At 35.4% G+C, this 22808-nt stretch overlaps 1 long non-coding RNA gene across 1 annotated transcript in view; it reads left to right on the top strand.

Annotated features, from left to right (window-relative positions):
- The first annotated feature begins 6 nt into the window (after positions 1-6).
- LOC108687309 overlaps positions 7-22808 on the top strand; it is a 25970-nt gene continuing 3168 nt past the window's right edge. Inside the window, exon 1 of the long non-coding RNA XR_001931742.1 lies at positions 7-2387. This is a non-coding gene — a long non-coding RNA (uncharacterized LOC108687309). The remainder of the gene's footprint in view (positions 2388-22808) is intronic.

A 22808-nucleotide genomic window follows, 5' to 3' on the forward strand; every position in this document is an offset into this window, starting at 1 on the left:
CCAAAACCCGCGGCCGCGAACAACCACCACTATCGTCATCCCCAATATCGCTACTACCGTCAACAGTAGCACCAGCAACAACAAAAACAACGATATCAACAACGTTGGCGAGAGAAGGATCCTCTCAGGTGACGGCGACAACAGCATCGTTATAGGTAGTAGCTACAAAAATCCCGTGACGGGCAACAACAAAAACATCAGGAATAGCAGCGGTGTTACTTGCGCACGACGACGACGACGACGTTGTTGTTATTGTTGTTGTTGCCGTGCCGTCTTGTCGACTGCGGCATTGTCTCGGCACGACGCCGCTGCCGGTGACGGCTGATCTCGGGCGGTGGTGGAGAGGAAGTAGAGGTAGAGAGAGGAAGGTCATCGCGCTCGTGTGACGGCGGCGACAACGACAACGGCAACGGCGACGGCGGCGGCGGCGACAGGAATAGCGGCGACCGCCCAGCTCACGCGCTGTCGTTGGCGACAGCAGCGTCGGCGGCTGCGTTCTGTTATTATTTTGCCGCGGTGCTTTTGACCCTTCGGTACCGGGCGAGTTCATTGCGGCGCTGTCGCGGGGGTGTCAGCCGGTAGTACGTCCGCACCGCGCACTCCACCGCATATTCTCCTTCTCCTCCTCCTCCTTTTCCGTCCGTCTGGCGGCAGCAGCGCCGGAGTCGACGGAACGGCCGCCTCGTGATCGTCAGGCGCGAGGATCGTCGACGGGGCGCGTCCCTAAGGCGCCCGTCGTCCCGTCGGTCCCGTCGCGGGCTCCCGGGGACCCCGGGTTCCTTCGAACAGAGTGCAAAGGAGAGTGCAGGACATCGTCGACGAGGGAAAGACGATACCACGTGATAGTCCTCGAGAACGAACGAACGGCCAAGTGTAGAGTCAGTTAGTACTGTCAGTAGTCCGCGAGACGTCACGCGGTTACGCCGCGATCTCGTCATAACCTGAAAGAATCTGAAACTGCCTGAAAGAACCTGAAGGAACCGGAAATCGAGGGTGCTCCATCTGTTTCGTCTCCCTTGTTTCTTCTCTTTCTCGCGCGCGCCAACGAAAACAAACCCGGGCCTTACGAGCGCGGGATTAATATACCACCTCGCCACCTGATCCGGTGGCGCGCTCGCGTCCCTCTTTCGGAGTACGGGACTGTCAACCGTTTCGTTCTAACTTCTGACGGAGCGTGGAGGAGCGACAGCAGGAGAAAGGTGTTCCACGCACACGGGAACGGGAATCTCAGTGAAGAGACCCTTCGGCGCACTTCGGCAAAACGGCCGAGCGGTGGAGCGGAGTGTCCACGTGTGTGAGTCACAGTCATCGACAGATCGTCAAATCACCGGTATATCGACATTATCAACGCTATTATCGTCGCGCACGTTACGCCCAGCCGCGCGACGAATCGTCGCCTCGCGAATCCGTTTCTTTGCGTCCTCCGATCGACTTTGAAGAATAGAGAGGGAAAGAGAGAGAGAGAGAAAGAGAAACGCGCCGGCGGATACCAACAGTAAAGTTTCACGGCCGCGACCCGATTGCGATCGGCGAAAGGAAAGGCGCAAGCGAAGGCACGAGCGAAGAATACAATTCCGCGCGCGCGCTCGCGCTCGTCGTGTCCCCCGTGTGTGTGTGTGTGTGTGTGTGTGTGTGTGTGTGTTGCGTGGCGTGCGTGCGTGTGTTTGTTTCTGTGCGTGCGCGAAGCCGCGTCGTCATCCGGCACGTTCCGGGGCCGAGGGAAGTGGTGCCCCGCGCTGCTCATTATGCTCGCGGTGACAGCTCGACGATAAGCTCGACACCGACAGTGGGTTTTCCCCCTTCCTTCCCCCTTCTCCCATCCCGTTTCCCTCGAAGGTGCGCTGCTAGTTTCGCGAGTGCTCGCGCTGTTTCGCGCGCGAAGAGGAAGTACACCGTAACATCGAGTATCCAAGTTTTCATCTCTCTTGCCCTCCCCCTTCCCCCCCTCCTCCCCCGCTCCGTCCTCTCCCACTATTACCGCTGTCACCGACATTATTACACCTCGTCGCCCTCCTCCATCTCACCCCCCCCCTCACCTGTGAAACCTAACTCCATTGGTGAAGTGCGCGACTATTGAAATCAGTGAAAACGTACCGTGGTGTCTCCCCCGCGTATTATAACGCCATACATAAATCTACATACGTATGTATACGCGCATGTACATCTGTATCGTCCAGTGTGTTCGATAAGTGCGAATTTTTCTTACTTTCTCGACCGGATTTCTACCTGCCTTGTGTGTCCCCTCAACCTCTACCCATTTCTCTCGTCTATCATTCACGGCGTCGCCGGCTTGTTTTTTTTCAAGTGAATCGCCGCACAAAGAGAGGCCACACGAGTGTGACAGAATAAAGGAGGACGTATTTCAGCTTGCGTGAGGAGCGTCGAAGGTATGTGCTCTATACGAATCCTTTCTTTATCTCGTGCTCCGCGCGCGCGAAGAATCGCGCCCGCGTGGTGTGTTTCTTTTGAGGTTAGGTTTGGGACGCGCGAGTCGATCGAACGGTCGGAAGGCAGCGGTGTGTCACTCGTGATTCGTCGTGACGTCATTGGGGTCCGGTTTTTCATTTATCGGTTAATTTGTAGTTAGACTTGGATAGTTAGAATCGATTGTGATATCTTGAAACGAGATGAAAATTATAAAAATGAGCAATCACTAGATATTGATTAATGAAATATAATGAATTATAAATGTTCTAGTGAATATTTACTCACTTTTGTAACTTTTTTACCTCATTTTAAGACAATCGACTCTCTAATGGTAATTTAAAAATTGTATTTTTTAATATACGGTTGATCATTGAATTGACTTCTGTTGTCAATAACTTTGAAATTATTACTGCAAAGCAGTTAGTTTAGTGATTAATTACAGCAAGAAGAATTCAATTTTTTAATTACTGTCAAATTAAGTGAAGTCAAGTTTAAATCGCAAGTTAATCATTATATTTCATTAAATAATGAAAAACCGAATCTTAGTCTGTTTATACATGAATTAGAGTATATTCTTCACGTCTGTTCTTTTTGCTGAATTTTTTACATGATTTGTTTTCTTTCTTTTCTCTCCCTATTAGAGAAAATAAGAGAAATGATGGACCATGCAAGAAGTTCAAAAGAAGTTCATTAAAAAGAGAAAGCTTTGTGTATTTAAAGCTCTGATTTTTTCTTTTGTATTTAATTTATGGTTAGGTTCAACTTGATGAAATACATAAAAATAATGAAAAACATAAAAATGATATCTTTTTATCAACTAGAAAACTGATGATTTAATTTAATCTAAACTAAACTGATGATTTTGAATATTTTTTAAAGCTGCTATATATATTACAAAACCAACAAGTTTTTAATAATTTACTGTAGCTAAAAAAAACACAATGTTTACATTATTACCAGATAAAATTAAGTTTAAATCACAAATTAACCAGAAAATGAAAAAAACCAAGTTGAAGTGAAAGGAAAGGATCAAGTCTATTGATGTATTGAATCCCTAAAAATTTTTGCACTTAAAATGAGGTAACAGATCTGTTCGCATTGCATGAAATTTATTGAAATCTCTAAAAAAATGTTTGTAACTTATAACGAGATAAATATATATTCAGGCGTTGAAGATAGAGAAAACGAAGATTTTAAATGCAAAAAGTGCAAGCAATGCGAGCAGACCTAAATACATACTCGGCGTTGAAAAGAAAAAAAGCGAAGATTCTGAGTGCAAAAAGTGCAAGAAACGCAGCGGATCCTATATTAAATATTTGGCGAAATTGAAAAAGAAAATTGTAATGCAGTTCAGTGCATCAATAAAAATAAATAATAAACTTGTCGCGTCGCGTCTCATGTTATTTACGCGTGTGTGTGTAAATAAGTAATGTACGTATAACGTTCCGAAATGAACGAAAAGAAACTGAGATCAGGGAATTTACATTTTAAATTCTATATTTTGAAACGAGGCGAAAATTACAAAAGTGAGCGAATTTCCTATTTATAATTTCATTGATCAGTCAGGTCAGTACTTGGTAAATTTGCTCACTTTTGCCATTTTTATCTTGTTTCAAGAACAAAATCCTCCAAGAATTCGAGATCGTCTCAGCTGCGTCCTCGCGCGTCCCTTCACAAGTAGATCCTAACCTCAAAGCTCTCGTATGTGAATAATGTCGTTCAACGCAACTCCGCTACCACACAGGTTCCGCTCCTCCAAGCAATTCAGGCGCGCCGCTTAAACAGCTGTTTTAAACAGCGAGTCCCTCTTTTTTTACCGTTGAGCCGCGCGACCAAGGGAGTCTGTAAATAAAGCGTGATACAGCTCAGATTGCACTGATACTGTAACGCAATTGGTCTTATCAATATCTTTCTGCTTTTCCTTAAAGGACAATGTATTTATTCGAATTAACATTTATCAATGGTGCGATTAGACTGTATTATCTGTCTGTTTATTATGCAATCACTAATTCTGAATTTATTTCTTCGCCGGAAGTTATAGTAGATATCTACTGATATGCGTGACTGTGATTACATTAGAGGCAATAAAAAGAATAGAGATTGGAGAATAAAGAATAGAAAACAGGATTGATTATGTATTTTGAAACGAGGTTACAGAAATGAGTAAATTTATTAGAATATTTATAATTTTATTGATCAATGCCTAGTGAATTTACTTATTTTTATAATTCTATCTCTTTCTCTTTCTCACTCCCATCTCTTTTCAAGATATACTTGATCTTCAGAAATTTAGAATTTTCGTTTTTTCTTTCTTTAATGCTTGAATATATATTTATCCCGTTTTAAATTAAAAAATTTCAGTTATTTATTACTTTAAAAATATATCGTTCCTTTTTTCTAACAATAATAAATTATAAAAATTTGATTTTTATAAATGTCCTTTTTAATTTCTTATCACTAAAATTTTTTTATATTTCTAAAACATCTGATTAATTTTGTGAATGCCTAGTAATAATTAAACGCGACATTATTCATATTGAAATGAATATATATCATGAAATAAAAAAATTGATATATTTCTATCGTTACAAGAAGGATTTCAATGTGAATATCAATGTGAATAAATCTTGAATCAGGATGAAAATCACAAAAATGAGCAAATTTATTAGAATCAAAATATTATTAGAAAAATTATTTTACTAGAAAAATTTACTAGAATTTATAATTTTAATTTATATCTAGTGAATTTACTTATTTTAGTTATTTTCACCTTGTTTTAGATACATATCGATTCTCTGTTCGATTCTCTATTCTGTTTCCTGTTCCCTATTTCTTTGATTATTTGATTGTACTTCTGATGTAAATAAAAGAGGAAGAATTGTGAATTAGAAGTGAATTGTGTATTAGAAATATCCAATCTCTCTCCAGACTCTGAAATATCCAGACTCTCTCTCTCTCTCGTATGAAACATATTTATTCGCGATAGCAATCGACATCGTATTGACTTGTAACGATAGAAATATATCAATTTTTTTATTTCATGATATATATATTCATTTCAATATGAATAATGTCGCGTTTAATTATTACTAGGCATTCACAAAATTAATCAGATGTTTTAGAAATATAAAAAAATTTTAGTGATAAGAAATTAAAAAGGATATTTATAAAAAACAAATTTTTATAATTTATTATTGTTAGAAAAAAGGAATGATATATTTTTAAAGTAATAAATAATTGAAATTTTTTAATCTTTCAATTTATAAGTCGGAGAAGTATTATTATTGTTCGAATTAATGTATTTTGTATATACATGACATTATTTTATATGTGAAAAAGAATTCTAAATACATAAAAAAAGTTTTATTTCTAAAATATTAGCATCTGATTTTGAAATTATTTATATTTTATTATTTCAAAATTAAAAAATGGATTTGGAAGGACATGGTGTCTGAAAAAAGAAAATTCTGAATCAAAATGATGAAACATCAATATTTAAATACACCTTAATATTAATTTCGATATCTTCGAACATTTGTTTATTTTTTAGAATTTTATACCTGTTTTAGATGATTTGTAAATCATGCCGAAATTTATAGCAAAATTTCATTTATAATTTTACATATATGAGATACATTTGAAAAATTAAAATATACATACATATAATACACTTTAAAATGCACTTATGGCATCAAGATACATACGCATGTAAAATTATGTAAAAATTATATAAGAATTAGATGAAATTCTATTTTAAAGTTTCTGATAGATTTATAAATTATTTAAGATAAGCGTAAAAGTCGTTGATAAAGAAGTTCTTATATAGGATTTCTTCTAAACGTATACATAATATTCTGTCGCCGGACTTTGCAATCCGTTAATATTGTCAAAACGCTTTATTATTGCAAAAATCCTACAGGTGGCAACACTGTATAGGAAAGATATCGCGTAAGGTCTTCACGCCATTCTGCATTTCGCATTATCGCGCAATCACGGTATTGCGCGCGTCGTCCGAAAAAGTGGTATGGTGACGTCGAAAAAAATCGGATAGAGTGATATCTTGGATTGTACGAATAGTTTTTCTCCGAAAACTGATATGAACTAATTCTCGAAAGCATATTCAAGAGAAAAATAGATAGATAGATAGATAGAGAGAGAGAGAGAGAGAGATATCGATTTTTTTTCGTAATTTTATGATTATAAATACTGTTTCACTGTTAAATTTTACGTGAATTTTCACTGAGTAGAAGAAATGAATAGATTTGTGAATTATGTACACTGGAAAAAATAATGTTATATTAACAGTAGGTATTGTTTTAATTGAAAATAATTTAGTTTATTTAATAATAACGCTATTAATACATTAAAATCAAATTAATGAAATACATTAATAATCATACTCTTGTTTTAATATAATTTTATTTGTTTCAATAGTGTTATTTGTTTCAATAGTGTTTGTTTTAATAGTGTTATTGTGAATTAACAAAATTATTTTTAATTAAAATAATGCTGTTGATAACATCATTTTTTTGAAAAATTCTGGTTAAATCTACTAGAAAATTTTCTAGTTAAATCTACTAAAATGAGATAACCGGAATCCTGATTGATATAATCAGAATCTTCTGGTTCGTCCATTTTCAACCATTTTTCTTGGTGTAGGTTCGGTTGTAGAATAATTTCAAGGAAGCGTAGATTCTTTACGATTAATCTTAAATCAATTATTGTTATCTTATTACGTAAAAAAAATGCGCAAATATATGATCGTCTCCGTACGATAGTGCCGATTGTATTTCGAATATCATCGATCCTCATATTGTCCACGTGTACGTGCACTGCCTTCCGAAATAAGACCCTAATTTTGACGCGCGGCGACGTTATTATCAGTTTGATATTAAATTACGTGCCTCGAATCGATAACTTATTCCAAGCTGAATCGTGAACAGGTCGCGATTACGTCGGTACCGGTAAATGTTTTTTTTTCGCTAATGACATCGTCGCCAGCTTATACATGGATCCTCCCTCGAGGGGGGGAGCTCCTTCTTGGGGAGGTTACCGAGCGTCTTGGTTGCACTCATCGCTTCAGGATTTCCACTTTATTGATTCGCTATGACTTTCGACGCGTCGACGCTAACAATGCTGTTCTCTGAAACGTGTCGAGTCACCGCGTGTATCGCCCGTGTACTTAAAACAGGAATGCGGCACTCTCTGCGCTCCATTCGTATTGATCAACGTGATTTTGCTTCATGTGATTTCGTTTTCCCGTTTCTTCAAATGACCGATCCGAAATGCACTGCGCATTACCTTTAATTTCAGCTTATGAATTAATTACTATTGAAAGCGAATTACATTTTTGTCACATTTTTTTATGAATATCGCAATTATGTCGATACAAAGAGACTATTTTTACTGAACTTTCTATATTGGGACAAATGAAATCTATGAAGCAAGTAACATTCAATGCAAGATACTGATAAAAATGAGTTTTGGTAAATCGTGTGATAAAGAAACGTGATTTATTTTTATTATATGATGCAGGTGAATTACATTTTTTATTAATATAAAAACTACTGGAGGATTATTAGGGTTTTGTTTTTTACATCAATCAGCTGTTTCTAATGAAACTAGTGAATCGCTTTTTATTCTGTACTTACATTTACGTAATTATGTGTAAAGATTAATCTAAAAAAAAATTATCCAATAAAATCGTTATAACGCAATACACACGTAGTCTACGGAGAAACGCATGTAAAAAAGAAAAGAGTAAAAAGAGAACTTGCTTAACTCGGGTTGAAATTCATACTTAAAGGCCAGCTGAGCGAATTCTTTTTTTTTTTTTTTTTTTTTTTCGTCATCACGACGCCTGCTTAATCAGCGCTTGTCGCTCTTTCTTATCGTTATGTACTGTAACTGATTCATCACGCGTGAGATATCCAATCGTGAAATTCTGCGAATTACACATTTTTCAGCGTTATTTCACAGGTTTGCCGGCAGGACCGGCTTAAAGATGGAAAGAGAAGGAGGACACAAGCGAGATATCGATGGTAGGTCAGTTACGGATAACATTTATCAGGTGTATTTGCTGCCTCTAAGGAAACCTTTTTTGAACTTATCAAGGTGCGAACGCACCTTGATTTGCGCAGTGAAAGAAGTCAACGCCGATAAAACGGAGACGGATTTCACATACGCGACCGATTACTGTGTGTTGTTAAGTCTTTTTACACATTTCTACGTATTTCGCAAGAAGAAATTCTTTAGGCACTGAAATATGTAAAACGGTATTTACAATGAGATTTTGAGACGTAAATCTTAAGTTGAAGCCGTAAGCGGTAGAAATTGGCTGATCGAATGTGAGAAAAATAGTCGACTATGGCTGGTCAATTTTTTACAGTTTAGAGCTTAAAGCTTAAGTTTTATGCCTTCTTATTTCAACCGTTCAAGCGTAGCATAAAATTTAAAACCTTTTGAATGCATACACAGAAAAAAATACTAAATTTTAATAAATATTGTTTTTATAGTTCTAAGTAAATATTTACTAAATGTAGACATATATTTATTTGATACCAAAACTATTAATTTGATTTAATTATTATTTTTTTTAGTGATTAAATTTATTTATTTTAAGTAATTTATTTACTTAGTACTATTTCAAGAAATATTAAGATTTAATAAATAAACATATACTACATAACTTTTTGCTGTTTGTAATTTTTAAATTGTATTTTTAATTTTAAAGAATTCAAATAATTCCATACTTTTGAAATTATTATAACTGTAATTTTATGAGAAACATTTTGTCAAAGACATTAATTGTTTGTTAACATTAGACTTATTGTATATATAATTAGACCAATAATATGCTTATATTTATTTGCATCTCTAAAACTCAATCCGTATAAATTCTTAAATTTTAATTCTGCTTTGACATGATTTTTGTTATGAAAAGATCTATTCTAAAATAGAATAGGAATAAAGAATTTGTTTTTAACATATTTATTAAGATAATATTTTATTTAATGGATAATCTGATGTAAATCAGAAATAATAAAATTATACTTATTTATAAAAGACAGGCATGTAATAAGACATCGTAGAAGTCACAAATAACATCATTAAATTAACATGATAAAATATAAATTATTTTTTAGAAAAATCGTACGATGTGAGAATGACACGAATAACTTTAATGTAACGCGTTTTGATATATTTTATTTGTCCTAATTTTGTAGTCGATACAGAAAGACAATCTTCTTTTCTTTCGTATTTTATCATTTTTCTCTGACATATCTTCGTCTTAAACGCATGATAAAGTCACAAAACCATATTTGGGATAATACGAGTGTTTGAAACCCCACTTAAGGGAAAACCTCTACTCGAGAGGGTTAAGTCGGATTTAATCGCACGCGCGTTTCATTTTTTGTCTATTACCCTGTAGCCACGTGCTTACGAGGAGTATTCTCGTAAAATTCTGACCTTTCGGCCCGTGTTCGTATTCGCGAGTCTTCGAAGGAATTGTTTGACCTTTCGCCCGCCGCAGACATCCGCGCTCGATTAAGAAAGAAAAGCACACCCGATAACGATCCTTTTAATAGATTCCCACGTTACGCGAACCGGCGGTCGAGAAAGCACAATACCTGCATGAAGAATATTAACGTCGTAATCCCACGCGCGATCGCGATCTTCATTGACGTTAATGGACAGTCGCAGTACGGTAATTTTTGATCGAGCTGTGCAATAAGCGGAATGTCGCGGCGGACGGCGGGACTCGTATATTTATATCTGTTTTTAGCGAGGCAGCCCGCTGTGACGGTCGTCGCAATTAAATTTCATACACGCGAAGTAAACAGACGTCTGTTTAAAATTCCAATGCGTGCTTGCACGCGCCGCTCGATTTCCGCTTTCAGCGAAATCACGACACGAGATATCACGCACGAATTATGCAAATTGCGTCGCGTTTCGTGGAAATAACGTTTGTCTATGCGTTTTCGAAAAAGTTACGAGTAAAGCCTCGACAGAAATGTCCCGTGCGGAATGCCCGAATCATTCAGAAAAACTTGTTTCCGCGAGAGGATCCGATACGTAATCTAATAGCGAATTTGATTGGACACACTCAGTACACATATTGGCCATCGTACTGTAGCCATCGTACAAATAAAGACATAAAGATATGAGTTTATTATCAACACAGAAATTGAACCGTGAAATATAATTCAATTGTGTTGTTAGGTGTAAAATATAACTTTTTTATAAATAATTCAAAATATTTACATTTTATTTTCAAGCTCATTCTATAATTGCATAAACACCCTGAAAGAAAAGATTGCTGCAGTAAATTAGATGGTAAAATATGGCATAGTTTGTTTAATTGGCTGCAACAGTCAATTTTTTTATTGTGTTAGCCTATTCGCAATGTCAGTATAGGATTTCGATTGGCTAATGCAAACCAAAAATTGGCTGCTGCAGTTAAAAATGCTATGCCATATTTTATCTAATTTGTTGCAGCAGCCAATCTTTTCTTTCAGAGTATAGTTATAAGTGAGCGTAGTTGTAATTGAACAATCACAGTCGAATTTAAGGAGAATATTCGACTGTGATTGGTCCATTCTTACAGCTACAATCACTTGGAACTATGCTAATACAATTGTAGAATGGGCTTTGCATTCAGATTAACCCTCATTACCCCTTATGAGATCACTCGTGTCCAAGCCAAATTTCGCGTGTTACGCCAGTAGGGTACGTGCCAAAATTACATAGTTTCGTCAATTGTTATTGCCATTTTACTTTTTAATTCTAGAATATTGAAACTAATTGTAAGTTAAAATTACGGTTAAAAATCATTACAGTGCACCGAAAAAAAAAGATTGGCTGCTGTAACAAATTAGATGGTAAAATATAGTATTCTTAATTGGCTGTAGCAACCAATTTTTGATTGCATTAGCCAATCGAAATTCTATACTGACATTGCGGATAGGCTAACACAACACACAAAAATTGGCTGCAGCAATCAAAAATTGGCTGCTGTAGCCAATTAAAAATGCTATGTCATATTTTATCATTTAATTTGCTGCAGCAGCCAACCTTTTCTTTCAATGTGTGTAATCCGTTTAATAAAACGCGAATGACCTCACAATAGCGAGTGAGAAATAAAAAATGACTAGAGGGAGTAAGAGTTAAATCAGTATACCTACAACGATTTTAATATAGTACGCACTAGTGTGTCCAATTGAATTCGCCATAAGATTTGATTTAGCCTATAACGTCGCGTTGTGAGAAATAAAATCGCGTAATGCGAAGAAAAGATATAGGTGGCTTTTATTACGAAGGGGGATTACACGTATGCTGCATTTTGCGTGAAAGTGCCTCCTCCCCATGCCGGTGCATCCGTTCGGGCGTAATTATGTTGCACGAAATCAGGTTACGTTGATTCCTGCCGCTTGTGTTCGAAACGGGAAATGAATGACGTGCGAACCGAAATGTGCAACCACGATAAACATTGCGTGTCGACTTTCGTTACGCGCGAAAACGCACGAACTCTTCTGATCGGAATATCTCGCTTAAATGAAGCTCCACGTTAATCTTTTCTGAATATTAAAATAGTGTAATGGATGCGATCGGGATGCACAATTACACTATCGTTGAAAAGTTTTTGTTTTCCTTGATTTACTTGTCTTCCTTGATTAAATGAAGAGTGAATTTCTATATTCTTTCCTGCTTTTCTATTAATGTTAGACTTATAAATTTATATCTAAAAATTAGATATTAGATTCTACATATTGGGAGTACAAATTAGTTCGGTCCGTTTCCCTAAAGATAGCTCCAGCTGTTGTGAATAGTTCATAGTGACAGCTGATTTTGGCGGTTTCAGAGAGGTTAAACATCTGCTAATAATATTTAGTTTATATCACAAAAATCTTGATTTTTACTGTGTTTGAAATGTCGAATTTTGTGTTAATCAAGCATTTGCGGGAGGTTTGATTTTTGATTTTCTGCTTTAATTGGAAGGAAAGTGCGGCTGAAGCCCATCGAATGCTTGTCGAAGTTTATGGAGACACTGCTCCAACTGATAAATCATGTAGGGAATGATTTCGACGTTTCAAGGATGGAAATTTCAGCGTTGAAGACAAGCCTCGCTCTGGACAGCCAAAAAAATTCGAAGACAAAGAATTAGAGGTATTACTCGAAGAAGATCAGAGTCAAACACAAGAGAAGCTTGCAGAATCATTCAACAAGCCGTTTTTGTTTTTACGATTGAGTCATGGGAATGATTCAAAAACAAGGAAATTGGGTGCCTTATGAACTGAAACCGAGAGACGTTGAAAGGCGATTTTTCACTTGCGAATAACTGATTCAAAGACAACAGAGAAAAGATTTTTTTGTATCGGATTGTGACTGGAGATGAGAAGTGGATATTCTACGATAACCCCAAGAAGAAAAAAATACTACGCTAAGTCCGGTCAATTATTGCCATCGACCTCAACACTACGGCCGAACATTCATGGTTCAAAGATCATATTCTGTATCTGGTGGGACCAAAAGAGTCTTGTTTACTATGAGCTGCTGAAACCTGGCGATTCCATTATGGACGATCGGTATCGGCTAAAATTGATTCGTTTGAGCCATGCATTGTGATAAAAACGGCCGGAATACAAGCAAAGACATGATAAAGTTATTCTTCTTGATGACAACGCTCGGCCTCATGTCGCTAAAGTCGTAAAAAAATATTTGGAAACGCTCAAATGGGATGTTTTACCGCATCCGCCGTATTCTTCGGACATTGTTCCTTCTGATTACTGGTTGTTCCGAAGGATGCAGCAAGTCATCAGTTCTTTCAGAAATCGAAAATTGGCTCCAAAATTAGATCGCCTCCAAAGACGAGTCATTTTTTTCGAGATGGAATTCGAAAATTGCCTGAGAGATGGGAAAAGTAGTAGGCAGCGATGGACAATACTTTAATCGATCTGTTCATTCATTTTGTTTTGAAATAAATGCACAAAAAAACAGACCGAACTAATTTGTACTTGTACCAATATGTAAAAGAATACAGTAGAATTACAACGAATTGTAATATGTTTAATTGTATTAATACGTACATTAGAATTGATATGTACATTAGAATTTGTGTTTTATATTTAATAATAATTATAAAGGTACTTTGTATTCTATGATACCATTTCCTCATTTTAAAAGTGACACAACAAAAAAAAATTACTGTATCTTTTGGAATGAAGATTGAGCAAGTCTTGAAAAGGAGGGAGAAAAAATTATTGCGACGGAACGTAAAATTAAATTAATCCACTTTCTTCATTTCAATGATTGACAGAGTAACGTTTACAACTCATTCATGGTAATAATTATTAATAAACTCGAAAATTACGTTTTTTTTTTTAATTTTTTGAAATAAGGGAGCAATATCTTTTATCCTATTCGTTTTCGAAAATGAATAGGAAAAGCGCTTGTGTGTGTGTGCGCGCGCGCGTGTGTCCTGCTTCTCAAAATCATCGTTTAATTTTGGATGTGCTTCTTTCCGTTTCCGCTCGCATGCGGAAGCGTCAGGAGATGCGGAGAAGTCGCTGGCTAGTGATTCAGTTTCGAGCCGAAACGATATTAACGACGACTCCACTTTCTTTGAGCGCAGTCGTGTCGCGTCGTCGCCGTCTCAGCGTGTGCATGACGCGGTCTGCCTGCGTGCCCGTACGCGGAAACGACGCGTCTAATAATAGGCGACACGTTCCGCGATGGTACTTAGTTGACTCTTAGCCCCGCGGCGCCATTGCGGACCACGCGCGTCGCGAGATAATGCGCGCCCTAAAAGCGCGCGATACTTGAGGACGGAGAAGAAGAATACGACGTAATATCTTAATTGTTCTCTATTCTTTATTTATTTATTTTTTTTTCATGAGCTGAGTTAATCATTTATTTACATATACGTCATGGAAACGTCTGCAATTGTATGTTTATGTAAATAAACATACAATTACAGACGTTTCCATGACTCAGCATGTCTTTCTCGATTCTTATCCGAAAGTTTCAATGCGCATGATAAAATTCCGATTGTAATTTAAATTTAAATCTTTAATTTAAATTCAAAGTGATCTACTTACATATCGAATAAATTAAAAAAAAAATTAAGCGACTCTAAGAATATAGAAAATGAGGGGTAGATGCAATCGAGATGCGATACGATGGGATCCAATGCGCATGATGATAATTATTTTGATTGTAATTTATAAACATAAATTATAAAATTTTTAAATTTTGAGATCATCTTATACACCGGACAAATTTTTAAAAGAGATAAGGCGGCACTGTCGGCTAAAACGAGATGTAGGATATAAGAAGTAAATATGTACATAATACAAGATGTAATAATAAAATTTGAAACCTGTCGCAATCTGTCGCACATCATCGATGTCGTTTATGTAAAGAGAAACAAAATGTCGATTAAAAGTTAAAGTCCATTCTACAATTACGTAAGCGTAGCTGTAAGAATTGATCAATCAAAATATTCTCCTCATATTCAATTGTGATTAATCAATTTTTACAATTACATTGAAGGAAAAGATTGGCTGCTGCAACAAATTACGATGGTAAAATATAGCATTTTTAATTGGTTGCTGCAGCCAATTAAAAATGCTATACCATATTTTACCATCTAATTTGCTGTAGCAACCAATCTTTTCTTTCAATGTACAATCACTTACAACTACGTTTATGCAATTGTGGGCTTAAGACAAGCTACGATTGTTTATGCCTGGCTTATACCAACTACCGTCGTCTAACATACGTTAAGTGCGAAAAAGCATACGTTGCGCGGTCACGTGTACGATGCTTTTCTCCCTTTATTCACCGCAACTCGCTAAGCGACATATTTTTCTTTTGTCTCTCTTTCTCTCTTTCTTCTTTTTCTATCTTTCCATTCCGTTCTTTAAAAAAAAATTCTCGCATTCACACCGCGCTTTAAAGCAACCGCGCGATTCTGGTGTCTATATAGCACAATGTACCTAAGATAATCAGATCCAATATGAGCTTGTATTCAAAACGCCCTATTCGCGGTTTGTAAATAATTATACGATTAATTCAACAAATAGCAATGATAGCTTAAATTGTACAGGTTGTCCGTCTGATTCAATTGCATTAGTTTATTGCTCAATTTGTTCATTCTGTTATTGTCGATAAAACAAAATGCAATGTCATGGTTGTGATGTAATATTTTGTAAGTGAGTAATTGTTTCCTGTAATTACCAAAGCTAGATATTAATTTCAATATTGTTATTGTAGTTTCTGAATTTATGCTTTACAACACTATATATTTAGTTTATATTTTTGTCACAACGTTTACAATCAAAGAGGAGAAACTCTTTGTAGGATAGAACCAATATGATCGACTTATAGGTATATTGAATGTACACGTCTGTTTTTTTTTTGTATCTTTGTTATTCTAGATTATGGATTCTAATTCATCTGCTAAACATTGTAGAAATAAGTAGATAAATAGATAAGCAAAGAGAAGAATATTCATTGTTTGGAACATTGTTTTTTCACAGTTTTTGCGAATTCTTATATGTCAATAAACATGTCAATGTTTATTGACATGTTTATTGACATATAATACGCTTACAATCTTATAAAAATAATATTGGATTGCTTTTTCAATTTTCTAACATTTCTTTATGAAAGAGAGAAATATTATGCTTAAGTCACATTAGGTACATACATATCTAGTATGCGCGAAATATTACCTTTTTTATTAATCTTTACAGCACATATATACAAAAAATATGAAAATTTCTCATATTTTTTATTAACATGAAATTCAAAAATGTTTTCTTTTTTGAATATGACTATTAACTTCCAATTTTGGATTCAGCAAAAAATTAAAAAAAAATTGCAAAGCTTAGTGGAGACGTTTAAAGTTCGATTACTTTATTATGCAGAATCAAAGATCGTCACCTTGATAATTCTTGCATTTATATATAATATTTTACCGCGATTTATTATTCATACGTGTACATCATTATATGCTGCGCAAATGGTCTTGTACACGTTACTCGTGCGCGGGAATTCTTTGCAAACAAAATTAAATTTGATCATTATTGCATTATGCGATTAAACAACTTTGTACATTTGTAATAATTGCAGTCGGCGCAAATTAGCCGTTAAACGTGCTTTTTACGTTACGCGTGTATAAAAAGCGAAGCGGGTAGAAGGAACAAAAAGCATTTTCAAAATAAAAGCATGAAATAAAGATGTATTCTCCGCATTTTACACAAATAACTTTTTGCTTTTATCATAAAGCATTAGCTTAAAGCATACTTTGTCATTAATTATTCATGTCGATAATTCATACAAAAATTTGCATAGGCAAGTCTCGGTATTCGTATAGAACATTGTTGCAATATAATATTGCAGAGCAATCTAATAAGGTACATGTGACAAAAGCAGAACATCAGTGATGTAAACACATACAACTGGAATGGAACAAATTTTGCGAACAAATTTTATAGATAATTAATTTTTTCAACTAGTAACGTGAAATGTATCTCTTGTACACAAATAAGAGAAAAGAGTCTTTATTCGGTCAAAAAGCGAAGGTTACTTAATAATATTTCCATGTAAATATTTTTAAATGCATTTTTAAGTCGTTCGGTTGTTGATTTGCTTTTTCATCGAATTCTCACAAAAAGTCGTTTGTACTCGTGGCGTTTTGCGATTCCGCCGTGAGTTCCGTCAGACGGAGGTCACGTGGCGGATCGACGCGTATCGTTTCAGCTGTTAAACACACTGCGGCCAATAATCATTAGTCACGCGTTTTCAATATCGACGTCTTAGACGAGTCCAGGGGGAAGACGTCGCCGACATCGCGACGAGAATGTCAATGGATGGGGCGGGCGAAGAGAAGCGAACGACTTCCACGTCAGGGACAAAGTGCTTGTTGTCTCTTCGCGCCTAGCAAACGACGAGGTCGGGATGACAGTCGCACTTGTAAATATAAATAAATAAGATAACGTTGCGCGACGTCGCGAAGTTTTAAGCCCGCGATCGATTGACGTGTTCGATCGATTCCTCGCGATGCCTCTTTGTTAATGATATGCGAGATTGAGTTCCTTTATCTCTGTTAACCGTTTTAGAAACAGCCGCGGTTCATCCTGCTCTGATGCATAATTTTTTATCTTTTTTTTTTTACTTTCTATTTTAATTATCTGTTCATTATACATGCATCTCGCACGGCGACATCTTGAAGTTCCTGGAAGTGAACGCAATAACCGTGACACAGTTGCATAGCTTAGAATATTCATTCCCAATGTTATCGCATACAATATACCTTCTATGCTTCATAATTGAAATGCTGCATTTCAGGAAAATTATTGCCTGGAAATGGGTCGATGTTACATTTATCTTCTTTAACGGCGTTATCATAGTTTTCTTGAGATTTCTTGAGGCATCAGTAATTGTGACATGGTACGTAAAGTTACGTGTGAAAAAAAAAATGACAATAAATTCAATTATTGAAATCAATTGTATCCTTCACAGTGAAATATTTAAGGGTTTGTTCGATAATTAAATTTTAAAAAGTAATGTTATTAAGAAATTTATTTTTATAAATATGATTTTCCCAAATAAATATTGTAAGATACTAAATAACGTATATTATGGTAATGAAAATTGCTCAAGACAATGCTCAAGACAAGTATAAATAAGGCTGGAATCAAATCTGCTTGTTAATTTATAAATTATTATATGTATTTATAACACATTAATGGTTTAAAGATTTTTTTTAATGAGGAACATTTGTGAATACATAATACAACTTCATATTCAAAATTAAGTCACCTGTTACTTTATATCTGTAAAGAAGACTTACAGGGAAAGAAAAAGAGAGAGTTGACGTCTCTTCACGTGCATTTTATCGATGATTAAGCGTGAAATCGTTAATGACGGTCTCGAAACTTCCGTTTTATATGAGCGCGCGCGAGCGAGCGTTTCGCGGGGAGTACGTAAGTAGACAGAAATAGATCGTAGAAAGTGGGCGACGGTGTTATTATTAGAACAGTGAAGAATGTCTGGATAATAATAGCCATTAATTATGATGTACCATACGACCACTCCTGCTGCGTCGTCGCAACGCGCGTGGAGTTGTTGAACGCGTAAATCCGTCCGATGAGCACCACCGTGCTGCAAAACAAGAGATACACACTTGCCAGCTTTCACAAAGTATCTTGAATTCGTCTGATATCCTTCTATAATGATAAATCTTTTGAACAATTCAAAATCGGCCGATATTTATAATCGATTCTTATTTAAAAATTATCTCAAGTATGTCTTAAGATGTTAATAGAACCCTCTAATTGGTTCATGACATCTTAAAATTATAGGTAATTTTAGGATAATCTTAAATATAAAAATCGACTATGAATACCGCCCAAGATCTTCTTAACGAAAATATTGAAGCATCGATTGTTTTCGAGTATAAATTATTGAAAGAAAATCGCTTTTCGTGAAGAAATACGTATCATGGAACTCTTCAAGTAACGAAGCTATTCTTACAATCTTACAACAGTTGTACTTGTTCTGCTGAATTCAGCCATTGTGTGGATCAGTAGAAATTTCTGTGATGATACGTGAGATTTAACAAAGATGATTAAAGTACACAAGATATTCCACGAGTATTGGATTTGTACGGTCGGGATCTTTTACAGAACTCAGAAATGATTATTGTCGAGATATGTACCTCCTTCTCCGAAGGAACGTCTACCCGTCTACGAAATTCATTAAGGATATGCAAAGCTCGATGGCTTAACTTAGTATCATCATGTGCGCGCGTGTCGAGTGCTACAATATCGAGCATTATATCGCTGCCATATCGGCGCGTCGTAAACATTCGTTACCCGTTTCGATGGGTCGCCGTACAGCCGTGCACGAGACGGTGAATCGTAGATTTTCCTGCTCGGATCGTCGATAACGCGGAACAGCTGTTGATGCGTGCGCGCGAGTTTCGCGTTTCTACCCAACCGCCGTTCCACCGCTCGCGTCAAGTGGGGAAGGGCGAAGACCACCTGGCCCAAACCCTGAGCGCTTCGTTCTGTTTCTATGGAGCACAATGTTGCACGATCCCTCGGATCGATCGGCGCGCCGTGAACAAAAGCTACCCGGCTACGTGCGTGGCTACGTAGGCAACATATGTTCGCCACGACGTAGAAAATCCGCGTACGAATCGGTTCGAATTTTAATCCCATAAATCGATCGTCGAAACTGTCCGCGTCAGTGTGTCTATCGATGTGTCGAGTTGTCGAAATTTATGATAGGCTATTAAATAATATTGTCGCACGCACGACAATTTTTATTCGTATATAAGAGGTGTCTCTGTATCGCCGTGATTTTTACTTATGGATCTTTGAATAATTTGGCATGAATTTCTCTTTGACGAAAATGTCAAAGTATATCGAATATTTTTATAAATATATTGATGATTCTTTTAATAATTCTATGAATACATTTGTATATACGCCAAAAGAATTAGTGGCTTAAATATCAAAATATTTAAGTATGAAAATAAAAGAAGTAATCTAAATTGCTTTTATTAAAAGAAAATTGGTTTTATATTGATCAAGCGGCAATGACTACAGTTTTAAAGACAGCTTATATGATAAACTGATGGTGCTTGCGTGTGTGAGAGAACAGAGTTGGAAAGCGAATCAGCTTTGAGTTAGGGATTTCTGTTCTAAAAGAGGTATGATGTTTGAATACAAAAGCAATTTTTTAAAGAAGCAAAAGAAACGAGATTTATGTTTTATAAACCCACACATTTACTTTTATCACATAAATCTTGCAGACTTTCTAAGGTATACACATAAATTTAATCGTCACAGAAAATTCCTGAATGAATTATTGCATCTATTTTTTTTTTATTTTATTTGATTTATTATTAAAGACAAACGTAAGTATATTTGTTGCATGTATAGTTATAAAAAAAATTTGCGATTTTACGATGTAATAATAGTTGATTGATGAAAAATATAAATCTGACACATACAGGGTGTCCGGAAAATTGTCCCCAATACTTCAGGAAATAATTCAGGAACCAAAAAGAAGGAAAAAAGGCTACATATAAACATAGATCCGGAAATAAATCGTTTTCGAGTTACCACTTTTATATATTAAAAAAAATTATAATTTACTTTTCATAATCACGATCATAATTTATTTCATAGTGTTTTAATATAAATAACTACATGTCGGACTATTTTGGCGTTACTCAAAATGCATTACGTGGAAGCATAGTTCGCATCTCTCTTTTTTATTTTTTTTTATTAAACATTTTTTTTTATTTTATTCTAATTTACTCTAGTAAATTCCTTACGATTATGTAAACAAATAGATATACAGATATTATATAAATAACTGCATAAGTATGCATTAGAAACAGCGTTTTAACGCGATCGAAATGCAAGATTGATATATTCGCAACGAAATAAATTAAAAAAATAATATATGTATACTAGACGAAAACATTTGTGATTGTATTATTTATTGAACTTTTGTTTGTATGTTCGTTTAAAGATGCGGCGTGCTTGAAAAGCAAGTCAAAGGAATCGTCACGCATTCCTGAGATCGTTAAATATCATAAGTTGCTTGGAAGGTAACTACGAAAATATATGTGTAGGAAATAGAAGAAAAAGGGAAGAGAAAAGGGAGCGATACGCTCCTCGATCGACATGATTTTCCATACATGACTTCCGGCAATATTAAATATTCATTTGCGGGGTTATTCGCGGAGTTACTTTGCGTGTCCATGTCCATATCCATATTAATCCGTTTGTTCCACTTTTGTTAAGTGCGTTTGGGAGATTAATTTTCAATCATTATTATTATATCGATTGTCGATTACCACGACGAGTCGTAAAATTATTAATTCGACTACGCATTATGGGAGAAGAGAGAACGGATTTTATTAGCTATATTATGTCCTAGTGGAAGAAATAGAAAAATTTTTAAAAACTCAGCAAGATTTTTTTATCTTTCTTTACAAAATAATTTTGTGAAATAATTTATGAGTAATTTCTTTTTTTTTTTTGCTATAAAAATGCATCTATTTAGTTTTGTATTAGATATTATAGATTTTTTGCTGGAGTATCTAAAAATTTAACCAGATACATATTTAACAATAATTTTGTTGGACCACCAAATAAAGACACTTGATTGCTAGAATGTCAAAACTTTTTTTTTGCGGCATTGATCACCGTGCTTGAAATCTCTATCACCTTTAAATTCATAATGTTAGGTTACATCCAATTTGAATTATTTTTAATTATTTCTATAGGTCGCTACTATTCAATATATCGTTAATTTAACTAAAGTAATAGAGTTAAATGATTTAATTGAATAAAATGTATTAAATTTGACTCAAATTTAGTTTATTATTTACTTAAGTGCACGTTAATCTGAACATCCGATGTTGCTTACTTTGAAACTAACAGAAATGGATTGATTTGTATTTTAACACACGTGGGGAGGTTAAAAGTAACAAAAAGGTTATTTAATTCATGAGAATGGTTGCCATTATTCCTTTGATATCTGCAGTGATATACGTAATTATTTTGATGATTCAACAAAATTATTTTCCAGATTTGTATCCAGCTTTCAGTAAAATCGATTTTTTTTCTTGCATATTTATGTATCGAGATCTATCTTCTTAGACACAGCTGGTTGATGACCTCCACTTTCCAATTGTCCTTCAACATATTCTTCTCGATGTCTACTGCCATACAGTCATTCATGCGCGTGCGCCGGACGTGCTGATGGAACACTTAAATATTCCAGATAAGGACGCGTTATCGCGATTACTCGCTTTAAAATGGGGTTTTCCTCGCGTGTAGGGGGTCAACCGTGATCGCCATTCATGCCACAGCGGGAGGTGTCGTCGGAACCGTTTCTCGGCCACTTTTTGCAATCATTTCTGTGGCACATCACATAAGATAGATCGATCGATTGGTGGCCAAAATTCTCGTAAAACCAGTGGCGAATTTAAAGATTCTGTAAGTCGAAAATCGCAGAATCTATAAAGAATTTTTAGATAAAAATAATTTTAGTATCAAATAAAATTTTTAATTTTAGTATTTTTGAATTAAAAATGATTTATCACATCATTATTGCCATTAAATATATTTATATATGTTCACTTTTTTATATCTTATAAGATATAAATATTTTATAAATATTTAAAAATGAAGAAGAATCATAGAATCTGGAGAAATATATATTTTATAAACGGTATTTTTAAAATTATTGCATTTTGAAAATTATAACAGAAAATAGGATGAAACAATAAATTCTACACGTCCTTAAATATAAAATATATACTATATATATATATAAAATATAAAGAA

This window comes from Atta colombica, unplaced genomic scaffold (genome assembly GCF_001594045.1).
Source record: "Atta colombica isolate Treedump-2 unplaced genomic scaffold, Acol1.0 scaffold102, whole genome shotgun sequence".
NCBI classification, from domain to species: domain Eukaryota; kingdom Metazoa; phylum Arthropoda; class Insecta; order Hymenoptera; family Formicidae; genus Atta; species Atta colombica.